Source organism: Dendrobates tinctorius, unplaced genomic scaffold, assembly GCF_039654945.1.
Source record: "Dendrobates tinctorius isolate UK_male_01 unplaced genomic scaffold, ASM3965494v1 ptg000011l, whole genome shotgun sequence".
Taxonomy (NCBI): Eukaryota; Metazoa; Chordata; class Amphibia; order Anura; family Dendrobatidae; genus Dendrobates; species Dendrobates tinctorius.
The window spans coordinates 104,375,774-104,384,158 of NW_027361679.1; the positions used below are offsets into that span (position 1 = coordinate 104,375,774).

The window sequence follows — 8,385 nt, forward strand, 5'->3', positions numbered from 1 at the left end:
CTGGGGCAATTTTCAAAAGTATAGCGATCCAGAATTCCAGTTGAGAGGTGTAAGAAACTTGTTGATGGTTATAGGAAGTTATTGATTGTAGTTATTTATTTGAAAGTGTGTGCAACCAAATATTAAGTTGACAGTGTCAACAATTTTGTCCTGCCTATTTTGGGGGTTTCGTGTGAAATTATGTCCAGTTTAGCTTTTTTTCCTCTGCTATTTTGTGTAGTTCCAAAACACACAAAGGAAATAAATGTGTATAACAAAACATGTAATTGCAGTAATTTTCTTGGAGAAATAATTCCTTTTCTGGAACAATTTCAAGGGTGCCAACACTTTTGGCCATAACTGTATGTAAGTGTGTGTAAATGTTCCATTTCCACCTGTTAGCTATTCTGCACTTTTAAATATACAGTGTGCTAGAGATATACCGTATATACTCGAGTATAAGCCGAGGCACCTAATTTTGCCATGAAAAACTGAGTATTAGCCGGGTATGCATTGTCCCCCCATCTTTGTCCTGCCTCTTCCATGGCTCCCCTGTCCCTGTCTTTGTATGCATGGCTGCCCCATCCCTATCCTTGTATGCATGGCTCCTTATCCCTTATCCTTGTATGAATGTTTCCTATTTAAAAAAAAAAACAAACACCCTACTTACATTGCCTGCGCGCCGTCACTGTATCTCGTTCCAGTGCCAGTGGCTCTTCCTGCCGAGCAATCACGTGGCCCCGCTCATTAAGGCGATGAATATTCACTCCACGCCTATGGGAGTGGAGAGGCCTGCATATTCATTACCTTAATGAGCGAGGCCACGTGATCACTTGGCTGGAAATGCTGATGGCGCCAGAACCAATGAGATGCAGCGAGGTCGCGCAGGAAGGTGAGTAGGGTGTCTTCTGGAAGCCGGCGGCTGCGGGTGTAACTGTGCACGCACTGTAAGATGAATGAATATTCATTTCTCTTGAGCATCAGGCACAGTTATAGCTGCAGCCGCCAGCTCCTGCCTCCTGTGACCCGCTGCTCCCCTCCACCGCCGGCTCCTGCCTCTGTGACCCGCCGCTCCCCCTCCCCCGGCGGCCCTCTGGGACAATTGACTCGTGTATAAGCCAAGGGGGGGGGGGGGGGGGGTGTTTTCAACACAAAAAAAATGTGCTGAAAAACTCGGCTTATACACTAGTATATACGGTAAGCTGCAGTTCATAAACACCAGTGCTTTTTTATTATTCAGGCTGATTTTTATGAGGGGCATAACTTGCTCCTGTTTCACTGATAAGTGGCATGTGCTTCACTACAGATCTTACTCCAGAAAGCACAATAGAGAAAATCCAGTATAAAGTGCCAATATAATTTATCTTTTATTTAACTCACACAGAGTAATTCACACAATAATCATACAAAACAATTCCTAATAGATTATAAAGGTCACTACTTATCCATAATAGGGGAAATAACCAACAACAGCGGACTTACAACTCATGTAAATAGTGCCAATATAAAATCCTTCCCTATAGCCAATAAAGTCTCCTGTCCCCGGTACTAGCCGTGTCCGAATCGGGCTATTATGAGAAATTAGGATAACACTTACATGTATGGTGGTCTCCTGTGTGTGGTGTCCCCGAGCGCCCCAACACACGTTTCGAACCTTCGTCAGGAGGTTCTATTAGGAATTGTTTTGTATGATTATTGTATGAATTACTCTGAGTGAGTAAAATAAAGGATAAATTATGTTGGCACTTTATACTGGATTTTCTCTTTTGTGCTTTGATATATATCAGTTTTTGTGCCCTGGTCATTTGGATGGGTATTGTATTGTGTTATGCTAAGATCTTCAGTCAGTGACTAAGAATTCTGGAAGGAGCACCAGATCTTTGGCATCTGGCCCCTGTCATACCTTGGCTATGCCCACTTAGGTGCAGCTGGGTGAAACAGTGTGAAAATACCAAAAGTAGGAATAGTTTTTAACTCAACTTTGCGCAACAATTTTTATGCTATAACTCTGCCATAAAGGTTTTAATGAATCGGGGCCATAAGAGGTGCATTTAATGTGCAACTGTCATTGAAATTTTTGAAGTAGGAGGTGATGGCTGCCATTGATGAGATTGTATGTAGACAGGAGAAGGATGGCGCTCTGTCTCTAGCTCCTCCTGTCTATACAGAATCTCATCAGTAGCTGTCACTGAATACAGATTTTACATCAGAATTGAGAATGTTGATAATGTCTGATCAATTCTGGCAGAGAAAGAAGCAGATTTCTCTGATTAATATATATTATGAAGTTGCTTATTTTTATGTGTCCTGTTGAATTATGAAATAAAAATTAAAACAACGGTTAATGCTTAAACTTCTCTTCCTGCAATGAAGCATATAAATAACCGTTTGAAAAAGAAAAAACAAAAAAACACACTTTCTCTTCTTTTACTCTTTGTAATTCCCAATTTCTCCAGGTCAGGATAACTTTGCTTATGTATGTCACCACAAGGACTTTTTTCACCTTTTTATAAAGAGTTTATCTTAGTAGAAGTAAATATATGAATAAATAACCATTGCTTATTTATGCTGTTTGTTTTAATCTTCTTTTTTTTTTTTTTTTTTTTTTTTTTCTTTTCTTCCTCGACAGTTTCATCATGTTTGCTGGATTTTTTACATCATACGTTGGGTTATTTTTATATATATATAAATATAATTCTAATTTTTGAAAAGGTTTTACAATTTTTGTTTTGGGATAAAAAACAAACAAACTTTGAGACATGGAATTCTTTGTGGCCTTGACTATATTTTCCTGAGAAATGGACTCTAATGACTGAGTTTTACAGTGGAAAGAGATAATGGAAAAAAGAAACTGACTTGGATTGACGTCTCAACTTTGAACTTGTGCTCAAAGAAAGCAGAGAAGTCATCAGGAATTTGCCTTAACTGAAAAAGAGAACTTATTTAAGCGGTGAAAGTTGTAGAAAGTTTTCCCAGAAGTTATCCGCCCTGCTCTGCTGGGAGTAATGAGTATTTTCCCGACCTTGTGCCTACACTTCTTAGAAAAAAAAAACAAGAGAAGTTTTGTTGGAATAAAAAAAATAAAAAAAAAAACAACAAAAAAATAAGATAGGCATGTGAGTTATTTGTTTTGTTTTTTTTTTACGTTAGAACAAATAGAAAATATTTTTTCAGGTTTGTTTTTAGAAATGGATTTTTTTTAATAAAATTCGAACAAATTTTTTTTTTGTTTTTACAAAAAATCTAGATAAGAGCTACAGTGGTCTATCCTTATCTTGACTCCCTTATAATACCTCAACCACTGTGCTGTCTACCTTTCCTAGGGTCTATTTTTCCATCGGATCTAAGTCGCCCTATTCACAAAATTTTGCTAGCTGTAATAATACCGGTAATTTTAGGAGCTGAAATTGGTAACACCTGTGGTGCTACAAATACGTTTCTCTGTATAAATATATATCATATGTTTGATAAATCAAAAGGTAAGATTCCTGTGAAAAGCAGGCATCTTGTGCAGCTCAGGGTAGGACTTGAAAAGTAACTTAGTAATTTTTTTTTTATTTTTTTTTTACTTGCTCCCAGGTTTAAGACTTTGGGTTCTGCCAATTTTAAATCCGAGAAATCAAAAATGTGTGAGGTGACATTCTCCAAATTCTATTGGCTAAATTTCAAGAGAAACTTGTAACGGCGGTCTAATCCATGACACCAACAACTTCCATGTTCATCACCTTGTGTAATTCACATGCTTCCCTAATTATAGCAGTTAGATCTTTAAGATGCACCTCTCTGGATTGAATTACATTTTTCCTACAGCTTTCACTTTCCAAGCATTTTTTCTGACATGCAGGATCTACCGAATGTTTCCAGTCCACGTGGTTTTATCTTTGTCGTTCCTTTTTTTTTTTTTTTTTTCTTTTTAAGTTTGTCTTTTTTGTAGCTGAATAGCACACCTGCTAACAAACATAATTGCCATTTAACACTTAACCTGTTTTCACTGGACAACCTTCTTATCGCCTATCCACAGGCGGGATGATAATTTGTTAATCTGGGGTTGCCGCACCTCCAGGACCCACGCCGATTGACAGATCAGGGAACTTTTCTTTTTTTACCTGACGAGGATATTTTATCCTCTTAACCTGACCTCTGCTCAAATTTGTTTTTGATGGCGCTACATAAATAACTCATGTACAACGCTCTGCAGCCCCATGAATGAAGTGGCGGTTGAGAATGTGCGCTAGCACTCCATTCTAACAGTTAAATGTTCCCCATTCTACTAATCATCATTGCGGGTCTGAGAGGTTAGACCCCATCAATCAACAAGTAATCACCCATGCTAACTTGTTTTCACCAGACAACCCCTTTAAGTCTTTCGCCTTTACCATCTAATTTCTAATCACCTTCAATTTAAAAGGGATGGATCATCAAAAATTGTATATTTTGTATCCACTTTGAATTGTAACCATGTATTTTGGATTATTGTTTGTTTTTTTGCGCTAATCTGAGTAAACATATGAAACTCCAGTTTTGAGACTAGAGTAAGAAGAGGTAGGCTAGGCTAGTATTCCCACAGTCTCCTCTTCTGATATGTCCTGTAGGCTGTAGGCACAGCAATCACCTCAGAAAAAGGGCAGGGGTGCATAACAGCTGCTTAAATATGGCCCAGTATGCATCTTTCCAGATAAAATCTATTAACCGATTCTGATTATAGCATAACCCTCCATTCCAAAGTAAACATTTCACACCACAGTCAATTGTTCGGTGCATATACCTTGTACTCTCTTTTTGCAGCTACTGTCACCGTCCCTCTTGTCTGGATCACTACTCTTCTGCATGCTGGACCTTACAGGGCCAACTACCTGACGCACAGTGTGCTTAGGAAGACTGTCGAGTCATACCTTCCGCTGATGGACCTGTCCACCTATCTGTGTCTTCCCTGGTCCATCAGAGGGCAAGGTCAAAGGGGGGGTGTCTTCCAAAGCAAGCTGTGCATAGGGTAGGCACCTGGTATGTAGGACAAATGTGTACTTCCCATCTGTAAAAAATGGCTTGCCACGCTGTCTATAGACACAATAAGAGAAAGTATTGTGTGCCTCTAAAACAAGCCTATAAATGTTTTTAAAAAGGACCACAAAAAGAGACACACATTAGGACAGACTAATGAAAACTGAAAAAAAAAAAGTTGTCATCGCTCATATCAAAAATCACAGCACAGCTTCCATTTTTTTAAAGAACCTGACAGCTGATACACAGGCATCATGTATAAGGCACTGGCTGTATGATCTCCGCCAGGTATATTAGACTCTGAAACGCTGCGTCAAACGTACATGACGGAGATCATGCAGCAAGTGACGCATGCTGCCTGTGGCTCGAGCTGTATGCATCAGCTGTCAGGTTCTCTTTAAGCTCTGTATTGTGATTGGTTGTTCATTGCATTTCTTATAAATCTCCCCTATTCTTTTCTACTGCCTAATGTCTAATGAATCAAAATAGCATTAAATACATTCCCTTCCGTTGCTTTCACCGTTAATTCATTGAACGCTTATTAAATCTCGGCCGATGCGACACCACTGCGTAATCCTCCTTGTAGAAAACCATCATGTAAGAGTTCTACACTTGTTTGTAATGTACCATTAGGGAAGGAAAGCTGCTTGTTGTAGATAGTTTGCATGGCTGGACTAGATTTAAAAGAAAAAATAGAAATTGGTCCTGAGTCAATATTTCAAGAACATCTTCAATAGTCTTATTCATTACCTATATCTGGAAAGCGTTATTTCTAGAAGTCTTTGCTAGGCATCAGCATTCCATGTACATGGGCAGGAGAATCTAATTAGTTTGTGAAGACCATCATTTATATTCCAAAGCCAGTCCTAGTCCTGCCATGCAATCTAGGCTTTTACAGCAAGAGTCAAGATCACGTGTTGAAATAATTGGATTTCCTCCCTCATCGTGGTGTCCAGGGCAGACACATGGCTTAATACTGTGGTTGTTTTCACCATTTTCTTATTTATTGGCTTCTTTTCCGTAGATTCTTTTGGGCTAACATGCAGAGCCTAGATCAGCTAGTGCATGTGGCTGGTTTATTGTAGTCCGAGTATTGTTAGTAAATTGCATATTAACTAAATGTCTTAAAATGTATTTTGGGTCATTAGTGACTTGGTTTAATTTTTTTTTTTTTTAGATTTTTTTTTTTTCCTTCTCAACATCCCCCTCAATCATCATCTCGTTGTTACTGTTTTTGCTTTGAATGAACAATTGAGTCTTTTCTCTGTCACTGAGTATTTCTAGTTAAGAACCCAGAATGTGATATTTATTTCCCATGTATAACAAAGGCTAGAAATGTCATCGCCTTATTAAACCCAAATAAAGCCAGAAAGTAATGTATTTTGAGAATGTTTCATTCAAGACGTAATTCAAACATGAAATTGTTTCTTGAGTGCCTCAGAATTTTTTTTTTTTTTTTACAAGTGTCAAATCAGCTGGCTGGATTTTTTTTTTTTACCTTTTTTTTTTTTTTTAAATTTTTTTTTATGGATTTGGTAAACTGTCCTGTAAATATACCAGTGTTGTAGCAATATATGTAAGCTTTTTATAACTGTATAACTTCTTGAATCCCAGTCTTTCAGATGTGGTATACTGATGAATGATAAAAAATAAAAAATAAAAAAGAATACATGAAAAAGTTTGTAATAAAAGTAACATTTTGAAAAAGAAGGTTTTGGTGTTTTTGTTTTGTTTCTTTTGGTATGATCCTCTGCTCAAGCGTTTTGCAGACTGGTGAATCTGACTATTGAACAAGACCGATTTTTCAACGTGAATTTTAGGTACAGGAGCTGCCTGCCAATTACCGTATATGCACCATCTGCATTGAGTGTATCATCTGTCTGAACTCAGCATTGCTATGAAACAAGTAAAATCTAGCCGTAATTGCTGTGCAGCTAAATAACTCTAAGATGATGACACAGTGAGGATGGCAATTACACAATGATGTTTAGCTATGCAATTTATAAGTGTATAATGTATAGCGATATATAACGTGCGTGTGTGCGCATGCACATCCTAGCTGCTTTGTTTTGCTTAGATATTGCTTCATCCTAGCGAGAGTCAACAGCATATGCAGGGGGCCTCTTGAGTAAATTTCTTTGTATATGTACTCCTTAAAACTGAGATTGCAACAAGAAGAAAAGAATAAGTCATGAAATTATGGAAATCACAAGATAAATTGCATGTTATTGATATGCAAATGATACAAAAATGGAAACTTTACAAGTCCTCTCTCTATTCACTATCATATGAGCCCCAACCTCAGAAATGCACACACTTACACGCCTTTGTCTGAGGAGCGTTCTATAACATTGAATGCACTTGCGCATGCCAAATTGTTGGTACCATTTTATAAAGTAAGATAAACCCACAATGGTCACTGAAATGCTTTGAAACTGACAAAAGTAATATTCAGTTTAAATTTACTGAATATTACTAAAAATAAGACATTATTTTTGAATTGTTCAACAGAACAATTTAAAGAAAAAAAAAATGGGCTGGGATAGTACTTCCAGAAAAAAATTGAAAATAATTTGACCATAGGGCCATGTTAAACTAAGGTGTATCCTCTAATTCAGGGGTCCCCAACCGCCGGTCCGCGGCCCAGCACCGGGCCGTTGCAGTGCCCTTGCCGGTCCGCAGACACAAGGGGAGCCGGGGGGCGGTGCAGCAGCTGATACTCACCCTGCATCCCGCGGCGGCTTCATCCAGCGCTGAGCGGTCACGTGCTACCGCTCATTTAAGGTCATGAATATGGACGCCACTCATCTCCCGTAGGCGTGGCGTCCATATTCATGGACCTTAATGAGCGGTAGCACGTGACCGCACCGCACAGGAAGAAGCTGAAGCGCCGCGAGATGCAGGGACGTGCAGCGACGGGAAGGAAGTTCAGCGACGTGAGGGTAAGTATGATGGGGAGGATGGGGGAGCCAAGCGGAGCCATAAATATAAGGGAGAGAGAGTGGGAGCGGAGCCGTATACACAGGGGAGGGAGAGTGGGAGGGGAGCCATATACACAGGGGAGGGAGAGTGGGAGCGGAGCCATATACACAGGGGAGGGAGAATGGGAGCGGAGCCATATACACAGGGGAGGGAGAATGGGAGCGGAGCCATATACACAGGGGAGGGAGAGTGGGAGCGGAGCCATATACACAGGAGGGAGAATGGGAGCGGAGCCATATATACAAGGGAGGGAGAGTGGGAGCGGAGCCATATATACTAGGGAGGGAGAATGGGAGCGGAGCCATTTATACAGGGGAGGGAGACTGGGAGCGGAGCCATATATACAAGGGAGGGAGAGTGGGAGCGGAGCCATATATACAAGGGAGGGAGGGAGAGTGGGAGCGGAGCCATATATACAAGGGAGGG

At 39.7% G+C, this 8,385-nt stretch overlaps 1 protein-coding gene across 8 annotated transcripts in view; it reads left to right on the forward strand.

Annotated features, from left to right (window-relative positions):
• Positions 1–6,687, forward strand: part of TCF3 (transcription factor 3) — a 161,396-nt gene extending 154,709 nt beyond the window's left edge. For all 8 annotated transcript variants that reach the window (XM_073545752.1, XM_073545724.1, XM_073545733.1 and 5 more), the window contains one exon: positions 2,609–6,687. The gene's annotated coding sequence lies outside the window, so the exon portion shown is untranslated. The remainder of the gene's footprint in view (positions 1–2,608) is intronic.
• The last annotated feature ends 1,698 nt before the right edge of the window (positions 6,688–8,385 follow it).